The sequence below is a fragment of the Amblyomma maculatum genome, chromosome 4 (genome assembly GCF_055883805.1).
Source record: "Amblyomma maculatum isolate TAMU_Amacu chromosome 4, ASM5588380v1, whole genome shotgun sequence".
Taxonomy (NCBI): domain Eukaryota; kingdom Metazoa; phylum Arthropoda; class Arachnida; order Ixodida; family Ixodidae; genus Amblyomma; species Amblyomma maculatum.
In genome coordinates, this window is record NC_139347.1 from 204,939,965 (window position 1) to 204,959,040 (window position 19,076).

The 19,076-nt window shown below is 46.5% G+C and overlaps 1 protein-coding gene and 1 pseudogene across 5 annotated transcripts in view; both read right to left on the bottom strand.

Moving 5' to 3' along the window:
• The window catches only part of LOC146194041 (uncharacterized), a 267,564-nt gene that overhangs the window by 68,225 nt on the left and 180,263 nt on the right, over positions 1 to 19,076 (bottom strand). For 2 of the 5 annotated variants that reach the window (XR_014706905.1, XR_014706900.1), the window contains one exon: positions 5,351 to 5,611. The exons of the other annotated variants lie outside the window; for them this stretch is intronic. The gene's annotated coding sequence lies outside the window, so the exon portion shown is untranslated. Of the gene's footprint in view, positions 1 to 5,350; positions 5,612 to 19,076 lie in introns of those variants that run through there. 5 annotated transcript variants of the gene reach the window in all.
• LOC146194043 (uncharacterized) lies at positions 13,138 to 13,910 on the bottom strand (annotated as a pseudogene).

Genomic DNA, 19,076 nt, shown 5'->3' on the forward strand with positions numbered 1-19,076 from the left:
TTATGCAATATAAACATTCGAGGTATTTCAGACAACTATGCCAAAATATATGAGCCACTGTATATGACAAGGAAACAAATTTTGAGTATGTCGAAAATTATTTTCCTTGCCTCCTCCTCCCTAATCACATTTGCTTCGTTAGTTTAAAAAAATGAAATAAGCGTTAAAGCTAGCTTGCCATTATTTTGCAGTTATCTCATGGGGCACATCTTCCATATATTGTTATAAACTGAGTCAAATTCCCATAATCGTTTTTCACCTTTCCAATGTCGTTTTAGTAGCCTGTATCTACAACGTTTTCAAATTTTAACACCGTGCTGCTCAACAAAAATATTTTCACTTATTTACACCATGCATCAGTTTTGATTGGGATAGCCTGTCGCCTCAAACATTTTCATCACTGGCCTTGCCATTTTTAGACATATTATTGAGTATATGGTGTAACTAAGTCATGCATATTTTTACTTGCTTGCTTCCCCCACCCCCCTGCTTTCTAATTCACCATTGTTAGCAGCTTCGCACACCAAATCGATCGAATTTATTTTACTATTCATAATTTAGAGGTACATTGGACAAATAAATCATTTCAGGGCCGAGAAAAAGGGCCAGCTAGCGGCATTTCACCGAGGCTGTTGAGCCTGCTTCAGGTGTTTTTACACTGGTGAGTTCACATTTGCATTGATCACAGTGACTGTTATGTGGCTTATGCTACTATGATAGCTTATATCAGTGGCTAGAGTTATTGTACATCTACAAAATGCATTACGACTTCCTTCACTCCTATTAATTCAAGAAACCTTACTGCTACATGAAAGGCTGTTTAAAAAAAGTGTTGTTCAGTGTGCCTTGATTGATGCATTATTAGGCATGAAAGGCTGTTTCAAATTACGTAGTGCATGAAGAAAGAATTCATTTGTATTATTAATTTGTCTCAAAATAAGGCAAGGAAATATTTATCAGCAGCTGGCACTTGCTGTGGCAGTTAAAGTAAACAGCAAAAAACCTTTTACTATGATTATTTCTTGCAGCTCCAAAAATTTTAATATCTGTAGCTGTAGAGACTTGAAGCAGGCAATATACAAAAGCACCAACATTGTAGCAGTCAAAGGTAAACATTTTGACCTGTGAGTTTTTCGACTCTCAATTATCTGGACATTTTCATGGAACCACAGCAGTATTCATAGAACTAACGTTCTCAGCTTTTCAAACCTTTCATATTCGCCGCAGTGCTACTGCAAAAAGTTAAACCACTATATAATATGCGCAGTTAAAAAGTCATTGATTCAGAATTCAAGGTCGACAAAAATGTGATCAGAAGGAACATTTAATTCAGAAAGGAGCCTAATAAAAGCAGATCTAATATCATCAATGGGTTTATTCCGTGCACTGTATTCCGTGTATTGCACTGTAAGCGGGGTGCTAGCCTTTGTCAAGCCATCGCAGGCTTTTTGCTAGCACCCTGCAGCATCACGAGTACTGTATAATCAGTGTTGATGCTAAATAAAATTATTTGTATTTGTAAATGTACGAGGGGCTGCAAGCTCTTACTGTTCTGTGATATCGTCCACTGTAAAAGCTTGCACTGCTCAAAGTTCGCAGAGCTCACATGTGCTTGCTTTCTTCACGAACACAACAATACTGATCAATTCGTCATTAAAGAGACCGTGTAAATGTTTAGAACTTTTGAATGACCCTAAGAGGCTGCCAAGGACACACAGCATCACAGTACTTTTGTGTAATGAACGCTCGGAACATTCTTGAAAAACATGCGCCAATGACCATTTTTTTTTTCGTTTCATCTAGTGTTCTGCTTTTGCACATGTACTTGGAAATGTTCAAGAAATGATCCAGAGTTGTGAGTGCCTCCGGACACCCTTCCGCAGCACAATGCAGTAGCGGTGGTGTCTTTTCTCAGCTATAACTGCCTCAATTTGAAAGTGATTTGCCACATGAACTGCAAGACTGCAGGGAGGCGTCACAAAAAAATGTGGCCGTTCAGTGAGCTGAAAGAAAAAATATGTAGTGCAAACAGACATCGACACAGGAAGGAGAGAGACACACAGTGGAAAAAATATTTATTTTAGTAATGAAAGATGTTTATACCTTCATATCACAGTGCACCATCAGGCATGCACTAGCGAAGCGTGTTTGACAGATAAACAAGTTCGCTTGAAAACAGTGCCACCGAAGGGCTGCTTGCATAATTTTCTTTCAAAAGGGACAATCCACTGGGCTTCAATTCACGTGTTAACCAGCTTTTATGCACTTTTAAAACCACATGCTTTCTGAGATGGGGAACGCATTCACACACATGGAAGTGGGTCGACAAACCTTTCCCACACACACTCTTAACGCCCAGCCCATGGTCCCAAAGCTTATCACTCAAGCATCTGCCCACTTGTCCTACATATTGTTAGCCACAGGAGAGAGACATTTGATAGACGTCATTTTAAGTGCAATAAGCGAATGTTTCTCCAAGCTTCATTGAATTTTGAAACAGTTTTTGTGCGCAGATGACTCAACTTATTAGGAGCCAATAAAAAGCGCTCTGCCGCTGAATTAATAAGCTCAAAAGAAAATAGCGCAGGGATCTAGCAGCAGAGCGGGTTTTTTGGCTCCTAATAAGTTGAATCGTCTGTGCCCAAACACTTTGTCAGTACTAGATAAGGTGGTTAGCGGCAGAAAGAATCTTGGGGAAACTTTTTGTATTGGACTGACAATGTTCCCTATCTAATTCCTCTCCCCTGTGGCAATTAATCTGTAGGACAAATGGGCAGATGCTTGAATGACAAGCTTCAGGACCATAAGCTTGACGTTAAGAGCATGTGCGGGAAACGTTTGTCGACCCACTGTCATGTGTGGGAATGCATTCCCCATCTCAGAAAACGTGGGGTTTTAAATATGCATAAAAACAGGTTAACACGTAAAATATTTGAAGCACAGTGGATTGTCCCTTTTCAAAGAAACTTATGCGAGCAGCCCTTTGGTCGCACTGTTTTCAAGCCGTGTCTGTCAGATACGCTTTGCTGCCTGATGGTGCACTGTTGTATGAAGGTATAAAACCCTTTCTTTAATAAAATAAAATTTTTTAGTAGTTAGCACTGCGTGTCTCAACACTGTGTCCATGCCTTTTTGTGCTACGTGTCTTTTCTTTTATACCTTGAACCAACAAGCCCGAGCTTCTACTCTTCAGTGAATTCACAGTGTCAGGTTCAATTTGAGTCTAAACTTCGTCTAAGCCCGTGTTTGCCTTAGGAATGCAGAACCACTACAGCAATTACCATCGATTACTGCTTGTCGTCTATGTAAACAGTGTGCCTAGACAGTCAAGCATCAGAATTTAAACAAAACTTCAAATCTCTTCCTCCACCATGATGGCAATTGGAAGTCTATGTAAAATAGCGTTTTCCTACAAAATTTCAGTTTTCTAACCTTCTTGCAGCCCGAGTGAATCTGAAAAGTAGGTTGTCCGTCTAGCGGTGGTTGCCAATGTGCCTTGCGGGAGGAACAATTTATTTCTCGGAGCTGTCCAGTTGAGTGAGATGGTTCTTACGCGCTCAGGTAATACTGTGCCTAAATTACATGACCTTGAGGAATTCTTAATATTACGATATAAAGAAGAATTTAAACATTTGTGTTCTTTAATTAAAAGAACAAGGCAAAAGAAGAAAACTGACCAAAAGATGATAACTGACCTTCACATGGGAAACATAAAGGTAACTGCATGGACACAATCTGAATCGTTCCCAAATGAAATGGTAATTAAGTGAGGAAATGATGCCATTCCTTCCAAAAGTGTGAAGGTTTTAGCTGAATTACGATACTCTAAAGAATTTGACTGTCATTTCAACTTTTGTGGTTCATATCTGTTCAAATTGTTCATTTTTTAGGGCTTTGGGAGACAACAGCTGGGAAAAGTGGACTTGGAAACTAACGTCAGGCTAGCTTCACAAAATTCCTACCTCTCGCAGAGACAGGGACTCAAAGTTCATAAAAGTTCAAAGTGTATTTTTTCATTACAGTTTAGAGCATTTATAACAATAAATGCCTTTTTAAATGTGGTATTTTTTGTGGCTTCTTTAAAGATATTCTGCGAGTCAGACTGCAGCGTGGCTACAGCTGCAGTGGAAGTCCTTGATTAAAATTAAAAAGAGCAGATCCAAATGACAAAGAGAAGCAGATGAACATACTCTTGAGGCTCGATTTCAGAGCAGCACAAAGTTTAACTTATATTCAGCTTCTCTCAGTGTCTTACAACCGAGGCTGTAGCATATTCTAAATAAATGTATTTCACATTCGCATAGCTTAAGTGATGTTGATGGCCTAAATATGCTTTATGTTGAATGATGAAAATGTTTAACTGATGCTGTACTGTACAAAAAAGTGCGTAATGCCATTGGACCGCGAAGTGAAAACACGTCAAGTTCTCACATTGATGCTATAAATGTTTTTCAAACTGACACAACAACCATTAATATGACGGCACATTGTACAATGGCATATAAATGATACCGTTGTATTCCTGCTTCACAAACCGTACGTCAAAATGATTAACAACACCATTACGTGAAAATGACAGCCAGCCATCATACTGATGGCCTAAGTGTAATATACTAAATAATAAAATGAACCCTCATATAAGAAAGATAATCAACTGTCATATTTACAACTTAAGTACTTTATATCAAAATGATCAAATGCATCATCATTTGTAAATGATGCAACTGTCATATTGACGGCTAAAATGTATTTCAGGTTGACAGGTAAACTTCAAAATGACTGAAAGCACCATCAATTGAATTGACGGATAATGCTTGGATATAGAGCTTCCAAGAAGTTTCCGTCATTTTGACAGACATTTTTTACAGATACTATCACACAGGTAGCGATAATGCCACATCATTCCTTTCCCTTTTGGGAAAGCAGCAATTTACGAAACAAAGTACACAACTTAAAATACGCTACAAATACAACAACGTTAAAGCAAACGGCTCGAGTGGCATTTAAAAATACCGTATCGTTCCGGCTTTCTTACTTTTTGACCAAATCGTGTGACGTATTCATCCCCAACCGCAGCCGAATAGGTATTCGGCGGCGTCTGCATCAGGTCACTTGGGACCGCTTGTGCATTTAAAACACCCCTTTCGTTCCCCTGACCATCTGGGACAGTTTGTGCATTAGGAACAGAATTTTCGTTCTCCCCGAAACCATCTAGGCTAGACGGAAATTCGTATACGCCCAGTCAAAGTCCGAACCTCTTTTGGGCGCTTCCTTGATTAGCGCTCACCTGTTGCATCCGCGCTATCCAAATCCACCATATACGAGCGTGGTCACTTTGCACGTTGAAGAACCACACCTCCCCGCCTTCAGTCCTTGACTAAAGCCGAATCACCTGGCAGCAACGGAAAAGGTGACGGGCAGCATGCCGGTGATCAGAATTTTACCGCTGACCCTCTATGAAAGCTGCATCCTGGTCTGTGCTTCTTTGAGACTGGGTGTCTTGGTGCCAACTTCTTTGAGTGCACGGAGAGGCAAGGTAGTTCGAAGTCGCCGCTCCATGAGTATAGCTCTGCTGGCGTTCGGTCTAGCGCTCCCGGCGTGTTCCTGTACGCTAGCAAAGCCAGATGTATGTCATCAGATTTCAGCAAACAGCTCTCAGAGGTTTTACCATTCTTTCTACCTCCCCGTTTGACTGCGGGTACCTATGGCTACACATCGCACATTTGAACCCATAATCTTTCGCAAACTGGTTGAGCGCCTCGCAGGCAAATTGAGCACCGTTATTGGTTACCAGCTTTTCAAGGATGCCGTGCGTCGAAAACACCTTCTAGATATGATTAATAACTTCAGCGCTGCTAAGAGAGGTCAGCAGACATAACTCCGGAAATCGAGACAAGTAGTCAACTAATGAGCAAGTAGTTACAGCCTTTCACATGACAGATACCCTTCGCCAAGGCCTTAAAGGCGTCTCCGTCGCAATAATTAGCTCGCACGGCTGGACGTAAAATTGGGAGCACGTACAGCAGTTTCCAATGCATGCCGCAAGCTAAGCGCTTAAACTTGACCACCAACCGGACTCTCTTGCCCTTGCTCTACACCTTACCATATCCTGATGGTACTCACAAAACAGCTTTAACATTCTGCTTCTAAGGCAGTGTGGCACCACCAGGTGAGTGCCGTGCAGTAGGACACCTTTGCATATCCTCAAAACGGCACGATCGTTCCAATAGGGCGGGACGACAGCTGATAAGGAAGGTAGACTAGGCCAGCCCTCCCGGACATAGCGACACAATATACAAGTCTCATCCTTAGCCTGTTCTTCAGCTACTAAGCCGGAGTGCTCCGACTCTCTCAACTCCAATAACATGCCAGCAACGTAACAGTTGATTTCATCGACCGAAAGTAAGTTTGTCTTTTGGCCTGGTCTTGGCGCTCTAGAGAGTGCATTAGGTATTTTCAGGTTTTGTTCGCGGGACATATTGCACCTCAAAACTGCACCGCATTAGCTGCACTTAAAACCTTTGAATGCGAGGGGGAGCCAAATCAAGTGGCGTCTCTCCTTATAAATCAACCAACGATTTGTTTTCTGTTTCTACAGTAATGTTCAGTCCACGCACAAATCTTTCGAGGTGATCTGCGGCCCATGTTATAGCCAAAGTCTCCTTTTCGATTTTCGCATAGCGCATCTCAGTTTGTGCCAATGATCTTGAGACAAAAACAATCGGCCGCCTTTCTTTATTTGGTTGCACTTGCAGTAAAACTGCTCCTAAACCGTATTTACCTATGGGGCTGAAACGTGGCGTCTAACCAAGAGGGTTCTACTTAAGTTGAGGACAACTCAAAGGGCTATGGAACGAAAAATTGTAGGGGTAACATTAAGATAGGAAGCGTGCAGAGTGGGTCAGAGAAATAACTGAAATTACCGACATTCTAGTGGAAATTAAGAAGAAGAAATGGGCATGGGCAGGACATGTAGTGTGAAGAGAGGATACCCGATGGTCGCTTAGGGTAAAAAACTGGACTCCAAGGGAAGGAAAGCTTAGCAGGGGGCTGCAGAAAGATAGGTGGGTGGATGAGGTTAAGAAGTTCGCAGGAATTAAGTGGATGCAGCTAGCAGAGAACCGGGTAAATTGGAGAAATATGGGAGAGGCCTTCGCTCTGAGTGGGTATAGTCAGGCTGATGATGATGATGAAGGCGTACGTTGAAGCATCTGCAGAAATAATCGTTGGACGTTTGACATCACACTTAGCCATACACCTATCTGAGCAGATAGCACTCTTCACGCTATCAAAAGATATCTGCTGAGGCTCTGCCCAGATCCACTCTGTCTTCTTTTGCAGCAGTTGACGTAAAGGCGTCATTTGTTCAGCCAATTTTGGAATGAATCGTGAACAATGATTAGCAACACCTAAATTGCGCGAGCCTTCGCTGGATTCAGGCGTTTGCCATCTTGGCTCACGCGGCACCCCAGAAAACAAAGCTTTTGTGCACTTAACTGGCACTTTTCTTTGTTTAAGGTCACGCCGTTTTCGGCCAAGCGTTATAAGGTTCAAACAAGTGTTCGTAGTGTTCCTTCTGAGTAAACACAAAGACAAGATCATCCATTACATTTACGAGCCCCGGAATTCCATCAAGAATCTCACTCATTTGTTTTTGAAAATACTCCGGTGCCGAAGTTATTCGAAATGGTAGCCGCTGAAAGTAATAACGGCCAAATGGAGTATTGAAATTTGTGACCAGCTGACATTCCTTTGCTAACCTCACTTGGTGAAAACCAGAGTTTGAGTCGACTTTGGAAAACCTAACTGCATCACTGAGCAAAGCGAGTTTCTCATCCAAAGTGGGGAGCACAAACCATTTACGTCGCACCGATTTGTTCAATTGAGTCAGATCAGCGCATATACGCACTTATCCTGGCGGCTTCAATACGGGCACCATGCCAGCGCACCCCTCAGTAGGCCCTTAACTTTGCGAATGACCCTATTCTTTTCCATCTCTTCCAGCTCCTGTTTTATCTCTTCTCGCTGTGGGATGGGTATGCGAAGAGCAGTGTGAATGACACAAGGCAAAGCGTGTGACTTAATACGAATACTTTATTTGCCTTTCACGGTCCCCAGACCACGGAACAAGTAACTAATTCTTGTCTGCACTACCTGATGAACTGATACCTCGTCCACAAACTTCACTATTCCGAGCGCTTCTATTTCTGGTAAGCCAAGAATCACGTTGCTCAGCGATTTGACAATGAAAACATTCTGCCTAACCGAAGCATGTTTCCACAGAATGTCGACAGTAAACATTCCCTTCAAATCCAACCGGTCACCGCCTGGTCCCGTCAAAATAACATCAGTAGACTTTAGTACGTTCGCTGGTGCTGGAAATAACCCTGTGTCACCCGTTAATAATTGGGGGTATTATTAACGATGCGCCCTTAACGGTGCGCACACTCCCAGACACCCTTAGAGTGAGGGGGGGTAGCTGTTCCGGTCGCAAAGGAGATGCCCTCGACTTGCGAGGCAAGCTCAGCCGGAATTCAACTACCTTGTAGTGACAGAAGGGGTTGGTCGTTTGGTGCCCAGCGGTCGCCGGTTCAAACCAGAGTAAGGATCGGAGTCAGAAGTAACAAACAAAACACAATTTATGCACAGCAAGAGACGATACAAAGGAATACACAAGATCACTTGAAATACACAGACGAGAGGTTCACAGAATACAAACGCTAAGCATGCAACTACAGAATGATTCACTAAAACAGAGGCTTTCCAACAGATCAAACACGAGAGAGTTACATAAACAAATACCAAATTGTTCGCCGGGCACTGTTGCAGTCCGACGCCTCAAGAGTCACGATGTGGCCGCCATACTAGACGAGCGCCGCTCCCTTGCAGGTCCGTGGGCTTGCCAGCAGCGGGTGATCCCCGGGAGTCCAGCCGAAGCACAGGCGAGCACGTCGCAAAACACTGACGAACTGACTGACTGACTGACTCACAAGCGGCGCGGTCTCTTTAAATAGGGCGCGCCACGTCTGTCTCCTAACACGCGCCAAAGCTAGCGCGCACACACACTTAGCTTCGCAGGTTATAGCTCTCTCTTCTCCTCCCGTCGAGCCGCGCGTCGTCATTGGCTAGGTCCCATAGAAGATTCTGGAATTTTCTGGCGTATTCCAGTCCGATGAACCACCGTCCTCCCCGGGCAATGGGAAAGAGGGTGACGGCAACGCGTACAAAGCTACGCGCTCTCCCGCGCGGGGAAGGAGGCTTTTCTCTCCATGCTTTTGCACGCGACGCCGCGCGGGCCTCGCGCCGTACCGGCTTGATGAAAATGTGCGCCGATTTCGTGACACTGCCCCTCCCTTAAAGAATATTGTCCCACAATATTCACAACAACCACGAACATCGCGCGCATGCATGCGCTCACAAATATATGGGGCAAATGTCCACACATTGCACAAATTTCACAACTGCCATAACACATTACAAAATTCACACATCAATGCCATGATGCTCACAAACATAGCACCACACTGTCGTCAGATACACATAAGAATCAACAACACACCGTTTTTCAAATGCGAAGCGCACAAACCTAAATTTCCGAGCGTAATTACAACCCGCAATCGGTGCGTGACACGCTTCTGTCCGCCAGGGATTCTGCCTTCGCTCTAGGCTCTCGCATTTGAGACGCTTCTATGTACCCCGATCGGGCTACTGAAAATTCCCTGAGGCATGACTTATAGTCCCCTTGCAAATCACACAACCAATGTGTGCCGATAATTGCCCCTACAACCAGTAGCGCCGATGGATACACGGGATTCTGTGCCAATGAGCACAGATCAACAAAAAGAATCACTGTAGTAGTGCTCTTTCCTATACACCGGTATTCCTTCCGCTGAAAGTGAAATATTCCAAGTAATGCCCCAATAAGTAGGAGAAACACTGGGGCTACCTGCATCAAGGACGGCCTAGGCATTCCTGACTTTATTTCCTGTGTTGTCTCTTTCTTTTCGGCTTCCTCCTGAGGTGCTTCCTTTTGTTTATTCTTGTCTCGGGGCTTTTCCTCCGGCTTCTCATGGCCTTGCTTTCCTCGCCTAGCTTTTTTCTTTTTAGGTTCACTGCAATGCTCAGGCGCGGAACTTCGATGAGGATCCTCGGGAAATGTTGCGCCCTTGATATTGCCCAATACCAAATCATAGATAGGGCGTTCCATGCAAAGGGCTGTCAGTTTTCCAGAATAATATGGCGTCTGCACTTCCAATTTTGCCTCAGCTAGCAGCTGAATTGAGCCGTCAATCAGCCTCACAGGGCATCTCTCGCCAGTCAGATCATTCTCATGAATCAAACTGCGTTTAATAATTACGGCACTGCTACCTGTATCTCGTAGCACAGAAACTGATTTTCATTGTATCTTTCCCCTCGAAACCGGCATCCGATTCACCGCAGATCCAGGTTGTGCATGTACCACGGCGTTCACCACCCGGATTTTCTTGTCCTTCCGATTAACCACTCTCTCTGCTTCTTCCTCCTCTAGGTCGTGCACCACGCGGACTTTCCTGCCGTTCTTAAGCTCAACAAAGCCATCGGCATCTTCTTCCTCCAGGCGATATTCCGACTCTGACGGAGTCCTCGCGCATGCCGCCTGCGGTGCTGCCTTGTCAGCGTCGGGACACGACATTGCTTTGTGGCCCTTCTGTCCGCATTTCCAACACGAGGATGGATTGTTGGTTGCCAGTTTGCGGCAGTTAGGTGCATAATGGCCTAGTTGTCCGCAGAGATAGCACCTTGGGGGTGACTTTACGCTAGGTTTTGTGTGCCGAAATTCGGGCTTTTGAGGGGTTTCAGAATTTACAATTTTGTTCAAATTTTCGCCTCCCTGGGCTTCCAAATACTGGTCTGCAAGTTTCATCATTTCTTTCAGGTTATTCGCTTTTCTTTCTTTTAAATAAAGCGACAGACCAGGGTGACAGCTGCCCAGGAATTGCTCCTTAATTCGGAGTTCGCGAAGTGTGCCATACTCTAGTTTAATTTTTGAGAGTTCAGTCCAGCGGTCGAAATAATGACTCAGTCGCGCAACATACTGTGTTGCCGTTTCACCGTCCATAGGTTTTCCAGTCCTGAACTTCTCACGAGACCCATCCGTCGTAAATCTAAACCTTTTAAGTAATGCAGCTTTCACCTTGTTATAGCTGCCGGCATCCTCAGGAGGAAGTCTTCCAAATACGCTTAATGCTTCGCCACTAAGGCAAGTGCTCAAGACGGTAGCTTATTCACTGTCTGTCCATTTGGCATTTATGGCGATCCTTTCGAAGCGCATCAGGAACGCGTCGAGATCGTCTCTTCTCTCGTCGTACTTCGGGATCAATTTACTTGCGTCTATCCGCAAGCTGCTATGTCCTTCACTGGAGCTATGCACTTCAGCTAAAACGTTGTTGTTTCCTGAGTTTTGGAGCTGAAGTTTTATAGTCAGTAATTCCTTTTCTCGCTGAAATTCCTCTTCCCGCTCCTTTCGAGCCTTCTCTCTTTCTTCCTCGGCTTCCTTTTGAGCCCTCTCTCGTTCTTTCTCGGCTTCCTTTCGAGCCCTCTCTCGTTCCTCCTCGGCTTCCTTTCGAGCCCTCTCTCGTTCTTTTTCTGCTCTCTCTCTTTCTTCCTCGGCTTCCTTTCGAGCCCTCTCTCGTTCCTTTTCTTCTCTCTCTCTCTCTTCTTTTTCTCTCTGGCGCACCCATGTGCGGAGTTCGGCACCGGACAACCCCAGCTGGGTGCCAGCCTCAATCAACTCTTTCAGATTCATCTCTGAAGCGCGAGCCGTCTGGGTGTAGCCTAAACACTGCTTAGCGAACTTCGCCTAAACGCTTCCGCACGGCACTACCTCTCGCTACCGCTCTGCTGCTACACTGTTTACGACCTCTTCGCAAACTCTTCCAACTCTTTCTCCGTCCTCTGAGCTTGAGTGCACCAAACGTCCTGTCGCGGATGCCAGAATAATTGTCACCCGTTAATAATTAGGGGGTATTATTAACGATGCGCCCTTTACGGTGCGCACACTCCCAGACACCCTTAGAGTGAGGGGGGGGTAGCTGTTCCGGTCGAAAGGAGATGCTCTCGACTTGCGTGGCAAGCTCAGCCGGAATTCAACTACCTTGTAGTGACAGAAGGGGTTGGTCGTTTGGTGCCCAGCGGTCGCCGGTTCAAACCAGAGTAAGGATCGGAGTCAGAAGTAACAAACAAAACACAATTTATGCACAGCAAGAGACGATACAAAGGAATACACAAGATCACTTGAAATACACAGACGAGAGGTTCACAGAATACAAACGCTAAGCATGCAACTACAGAATGATTCAATAAAACAGAGGCTTTCCAACAGATCAAACACGAGAGAGTTACATAAACAAACACCAAATTGTTCACCGGGCACTGTTGCAGTCCGACGCCTCAAGAGTCACGATGTGGCCTCCATACTAGACGAGCGCCGCTCCCTTGCAGGTCCGTGGGCTTGCCAGCAGCGGGTGATCCCCGGGAGTCCAGCCGAAGCACAGGCGAGCACGTCGCAAAACACTGACGAACTGACTGACTGACTGACTGACTCACAAGCGGCGCGGTCTCTTTAAATAGGGCGCGCCACGTCTGTCTGTTAGCACGCGCCAAAGCTAGCGCGCACACACACTTAGCTTCGCTGGTTATAGCTCTCTCTTCTCCTCCCGTCGAGCCGCGCGTCGTCATTGGCTAGGTCCCATAGAAGATTCTGGAATTTTCTGGCGTATTCCAGTCCGATGAACCACCGTCCTCCCCGGGCAATGGGAAAGAGGGTGACGGCAACGCGTACAAAGCTACGCGCTCTTCCGCGCGGGGAAGGAGGCTTTTCTCTCCATGCTTTTGCACGCGACACCGCGCGGGCCTCGCGCCGTACCGGCTTGATGAAAATGTGTGCCGATTTCGTGACACCCTGGCACCACATTTACCTCTGCTCCCGTGCCAACTTTGGCTGAAACAACTGTTCCATTATAACAATCTGAACAAAGCTTGCCTTTGCTGACCTCGCAGACAAATATCCCACGGAAAACGCCCCACAGTTCCTGTTTGGATGCTCCCCCGAGGACTGTGGATGCCTACCTCCGTATGCCATACTTCGAGTTCCGTGATCTAGTGTGTCCGTGAGCAGACAGCTGCGAAGTGTCCTCGGCGCTGAAACCCGTAGTACAGTGCTCCTCTGTCAGGGCACGGCGACCTGCAATGAGGACCACTACCGCAAGCGGCACACTTCGGGTGCTCCGGTCGTCTCTGGCTCGGTGTCCGCCTATGAACATTGTCGACTTCAGCGCTCGTCAGGGAACCATGCTCTTCACGGTCCACGCTGCTGCGAAGATCCTGCTGTTGCCGTCGCACAGCTTCTTCCAAGCGTGCCTTAGTGAGAGCCCTTTCTAGAGTCAGCGCCGCATCCATTTGAAGAGCTTCCGACAACTTCACGTCTCGTATTCCAACAACAAAGCGGTCGAGAATCATACGCTCTTTCATCTCCCTGTAGTCGAATCTAACGGCCAGCGTATGCACCTCCGTAACGTACTGATCTACGGACTCGCCTGGTCCTTGGTGGCGGCGATGGAAGCGATAGAAGCACGCGCTTTCGTACACTAGGTTCCGTGTGGCAACAAACTGGGTATCGAACCGTTCGCTCACAACGTCTTATTTTTTCGAGTCTTCCTCAGACAAGCTTAAAGTCTTGAAAATATTGCGTGCCTGTCGCGTACAGCGACGTAGGCACCTGAGAATCTTGAGTTCGCTCATTAAGTCCCGAAGCGAATTGGTAGTCATTGAGTTCCTGTATCCACTCAGGCCATTCGGGCGTCTCTTCAAAGTTGAAACTCGCTGGCAGCGGCCCAGAAAAGGTCGGGAGAAACTTTTTCCGCGACATTTTTCGTAGCTGTTATTCGGCTGGTAACGGTGATGCTGGCGGCCTGCCACAAGCGGTAGCCTTACATCTACCGAGGGTCCAGTGCAACCCGGACATTCACTTCTGACACCATGTAGTGTTCGATGGATGACACTTCAAAGAGGGTTTGAGCGAGGCCGCCCGGGACCATGCCACAGGGAACAACAATCCCCGTTTATTGCAACATGACACGAGTATATACAGCCGCTTAGTATGTCACGCATGCACTGAGCATTAGAAGCGTACACATGCACTTGCTAATACCGGTTTCCATTGGGCGAACAAAAGCAAGAGCAACGAGCAGCCAGAGCAGCGCACGAAAGCACTGGGGACGCGCGTTCTCGTCTCCCCCGACGGAACATTCACGCTGCTCGGAGAGCGGCGTAGCGAGAGGGAACACGTGACGTCAGGCATCATGTGATCAAACTTTTCCCGCGTTCGCGTTCACGCTGCTCGGAGAAGCAGCGTAGCGAAGGGGAGCGCGTGACGTCAGGCGCCACCTTCCTGCCCGGTCTCCGGGCGAATAACCAGAAGTGACATCGAAAAGGTCACGTGACATCCTCCGTACTCTCTGTAATCCGCCGCTGACGACGGAGCACAGAGGACTGTTCTCGGCTGCTCTCGGGATTCCAAAAGCGCGCCTCCTCTGCTAACAAAACACAACGCTACTGCTCCTGTTCGACCACTGGTAGGTGCTGAAATTCGCGAGAGCACTTTTATAACGGTTTCTATTGGGCGAACAGGAGCACTTTAGCTGCACTAAAAGTGCTCTCACGAGTTTCAGCGCCTACCAGTGGTCGAACAGGAGCAGTAGCACCGTGTTCCATTGGCAGAGGAGGCGCGCTTTTGGGATCCCGGGAGCAGCCGAGAGCAGTCCTCGGTGCTCTGTCGTCAGCGGCGGAGTACAGGGAGAACGGGGGAAGTCACGTGACCTTTTTGATGTCACTTCTGGCACGGTCGGTCTCGAGGGAGAGCGCGCGCTCTCTCCCTCGGGACCGGCCGTTCTGGTTATTCGCCGCCCGGAGCCCGGGCAGGACGGTCGAGAAAAATGGCGGAAGACGGCAGCGGTGGCGTCCGGCCCTATAGACTAGAAGGGGGCAGCGTGACGGGCGGGAGCCGGCGAGGCGCACAGGGCAGCGATGAAAGCTAGAGATGGCGCTACTTGCTGCTGGTGTGCAGCCGTCGCGGCGGCTGAAGGGGGCGGCACAGGGCACCAGGCACGCGTGTCGCGTGAATTTTGCGTCGCGTTTGAATTTTTATTCTGTTACGATTCCAACATAACGAAATGTTTGCACATCAGAGATGAAAAGATGCAGTGTGTTCTCCATCAGTATGCGCAAATGGAGTTTAGCGACTAAATTTAGGAAAAGCAAGCTTTAATAGAACGCATATCAGAATATTAACTCTGTACGCGTTTAGTTTTCACTAAAAGCTTGATAGCACAAGTGAACATGGACAACGAACACGGACAATTTAGAACTCTGACTGAGAGCTTTGAGTTCGGCTGCAGCCACGGCAAATAAATGAGGGGCCACAGAAAAAAAAAGGACGTTCTAGCAAATTGGTTCTCAGCGCGCTATGACACGCTAACAAGTAGACAAACGTAAAACAGGCAGGACGACTCCGTCGGGCTGCATGCTCCAGCAACATGACGTTTATGGCTACGTTACTTGGAAACTGTAGCTCATAAATAATAGGTGCACTTGTGGATGTTCTGGCGCATCTCATATCATGCACTAAATACTTTCCATCACTGCTTTTGCTGGACAAATCCACAAGACCAAAGGAAACACTTCATTACAATCAGGGCAAAGAAACCACTTGCACAAAATGCCCACAATAGCATAAATGATGTTTATTTTATTAATGCAATATACAAATGCCGACGTCAGAGCGACCGAGCAATGAAATAATGGCTCTGCTTCAAATTCACCCTGTTTATAACTTCAAATGTTTCTGGCGCTCATTTTGAAGAGCCTTGTCCATTATTCAAAGAGTAAAAAAAATGAATCCATAGTTAGCACCATAAACTGGAAACATTTTGCAGTAACCTCTTTACAATGAACATCGCGCATCCCACTTGGTGGAGTTTGTTAGACTGCTGAGAAACTGCGCGAAATCATGCACACTAAAACATAGAACGTTTTCTTTTTTTTAACAAAAAATGTGAATGCGTCCCCTACTAACGCCGGCCAGCATAGTTCTATATGCTACAGCCAGGAACAAACGTTTGGGGGAGGGATTTGTGGGAAAACTTGATTTCTTCGTTGCCTCGCTAGTTTGTCTTCTGATATTTTTTTCCTCTGAATGGAGCGTGCATGTCCCCTTGTGATTCCACAAATTTCTTTCTTCATAATTGCCCGACCACGCACGCACGCACGCACACACACAATATTCCACGAGCCAGCATCCCTCAAACTTTTGTCCCTGGCTGTAAAATAAGCCTCCTCTATCAAATTGTTGCGTGCACAGCGATCTTAATTGCATTCAGCTGCTGCCTTTGAGGCCAGAATCACAATTCTGGCAAGAAATTGTGCTGCTAAACTTCTGTGTCACACATCCTGCCATATAAAAGATAAGCTGGCTATCCCTTGTTTCACCCTCATTATTGTGGCCTGAAATGAGTCACAGCTGAATAAAAGCATTTGTCCCCCGCATTTGTCCTGAAATATAAACATGTCCAGCGTATTAAAATATTATTTTCAGCTGTTGATCAGCAAAGGCATAGCGTAACAATTAAGTTTGGCTTGAATATTCTTTTGTTTCTGTGGACGGGCAAGGTTATAGAAACTAGGGCAGATGACAGTTACGAGCAACTTCGCAGGTCTTAGGTGAAGATTTGTCTCGAGTATTCTATACCGAAAAAGTTGTCTCGACTTAGTATGCCATGCGTTCGCAAACGAGACACAATTAGTCGTCAGCTCCTTGTCAGCACGTTTGATATTTCGCAACCTCAGTTCGCGTTAAGCTACATATTTAGGCGGTCTGAAAAGGGGGTTTCGGCTTTGCGCGCTTTGTACCCGCTACTGCGCCCGGGTGCAAAACATGTTCTCGCTTTTGCGCCACGAGTGCGCACAGCGTTATCTACTGCATAACACAGGATCAGCACAAAATCACCCACTTCGCACCTCAAAAGGATCACTGTGGTACATATGTGCAACTACCAGCTTCGGATCGTTCGCGGTCCACGTGCAAACAAGCGCAGTCCACGCGTCCCAGACCTCGCCCGCTCCCGCGCTGCTGCGCTCAATCGCGCGGCAGCGGCTGGTTCCCCATGCACACCAGAGCGCTGCAGCGCCCCTTGCGGCGCCGGGAAATTTCATCGCGGTTCGCGCCTCCCTCTCGCAAGGCGCGGATACGTCGCCCGTCACACTGCCCCCTTCTAACCACCATATTATAGCCGGCAGATACGGGCAACGCAAGCGCGGGAAAAGTTTGATCACATGACGCCTGACGTCACGCGCTCCGCCTCGGTACGCTGCTCGGAGAGCAGCGTGAATGTTCCATTGGGGAGACGAGAACGCGCGTCCCCAGTACTTTCGTACGCTGCTCTGGCTGCTCGTTGCTCTTGCTCCTGTTCGCCCAATGGAAACCGGTATTAGTGTAGCTAAATGTGCTCCTGTTCGCCCAATGGAAACCGGTATAAGATAGCTACTATCACACAACAGCGATAATGCCACACATTTGTCGCCCGGGAATCTTGACAGTCTTGGAGGTACGTGCTGACCACCCTCCCTACCCCCCTTTCCTTTCTACAATAAAGTTGTCATTCACTTCCAAGGGCATAAGAACAACAATTACGAGATAGTTCAATCTGCCGCTGCATGATGATGAGGATGATGTTCACAGTCGTAATGGCAAGTACCCACAGAGGGGATTTGGCTTGTCTTTTGCTAATTCAAAGCAATTAATGGCAAGAAGTGGAGCATTTGGATATTTTAATGCAGGAATACTTTCAACGGCTACATTTTAAGTTCCCATTTTCCGTCATGGTTCCATCCACTAATGCAGATCGACTTCGCTATTCCGACCGGTTACTATCAGAGACTTTATAGAAACGCTTGTGTGTGCCAAATTTCAGGTCAATAAGTACTAACTGTAAATACTCTTTTTAATTTACTACATCCAAGAGTGCATTGCGCAGGTATAAGATTTTTACACAGATTGATTGATTGATTGATTGATTATTTATTGAAACTTTATTGCTACCAATATCGGAGGCTCCCTTACTCCCCCACTCAGGTACGCAGACCCGAATAGGGTTCTGGGACCCCGTGACTAGAAGCACGTAAAAATACACTGATCTACGCGGATTCTACGCGGCCAAAGCCACCAGACGGACGACTTTTTTTGCGTCTCAAGGTTTTCGCCTTGTAGAAAGCTTGCGTGTCTTGAATGTTGGCCATTGCCCCAGGCGAAAAGGGACACTGCCAGATTATGTGGTCCAGTGTACCTCTCTGTCCGCATTGTTTACAGTTTTTGTCTTGTCTGTCCTCTATTTTAAGTGGTTCAGCCACACTGGGTTGAGGTAATATCCGGCCTGTAGTCTGCGTAGACTTTTGGTCTATTCGTTATCTAGCTCTTTATGTGTAGTGGAGTATGTTTTTCAGTTGAATTTGTAATAATCACAGATTTGATGGTAGGTGTTTAACCTCTCCTCGGGTTCTGGGTTGTCAACCCGCTCAACGTTCGTCCGGTGGTAGATATGTGGGGCAAGCGCGTGAGCGGCTTCGTTTCCAGACACCGATTCGTGGCCTGAAGTCCTTTTTATTGTGATCCTTCGTGAGATCTCCGTGGATTCGAGAATTTTCTGAGCCTTGTATGTTAATGACATTCTGGATTCATTCAACTATGCCCAGTTTATACTATATGCTGATTATGTAACACTACTGGCCACATGTCACTCTACAGAAAAGTTAGCACAGCAAGCAGATGCTGCATTGAATGCTCTGCTGTCATGGTCTGTCATTTAAAAATAAGTACAATGCAGTCAAAAGCCGTTTTATTTAGAGCACGGAATAAAGACGTAGGTTTGCACCGCACATTCAGCTCGGCAGCGAGAAATTAGAAATCGTCCAACCTATGAAGGTATTAGGGGTACACTTCTAGTATTACCTCAGTTGGGACAGCCATGTAAATAATCAACAGTTTA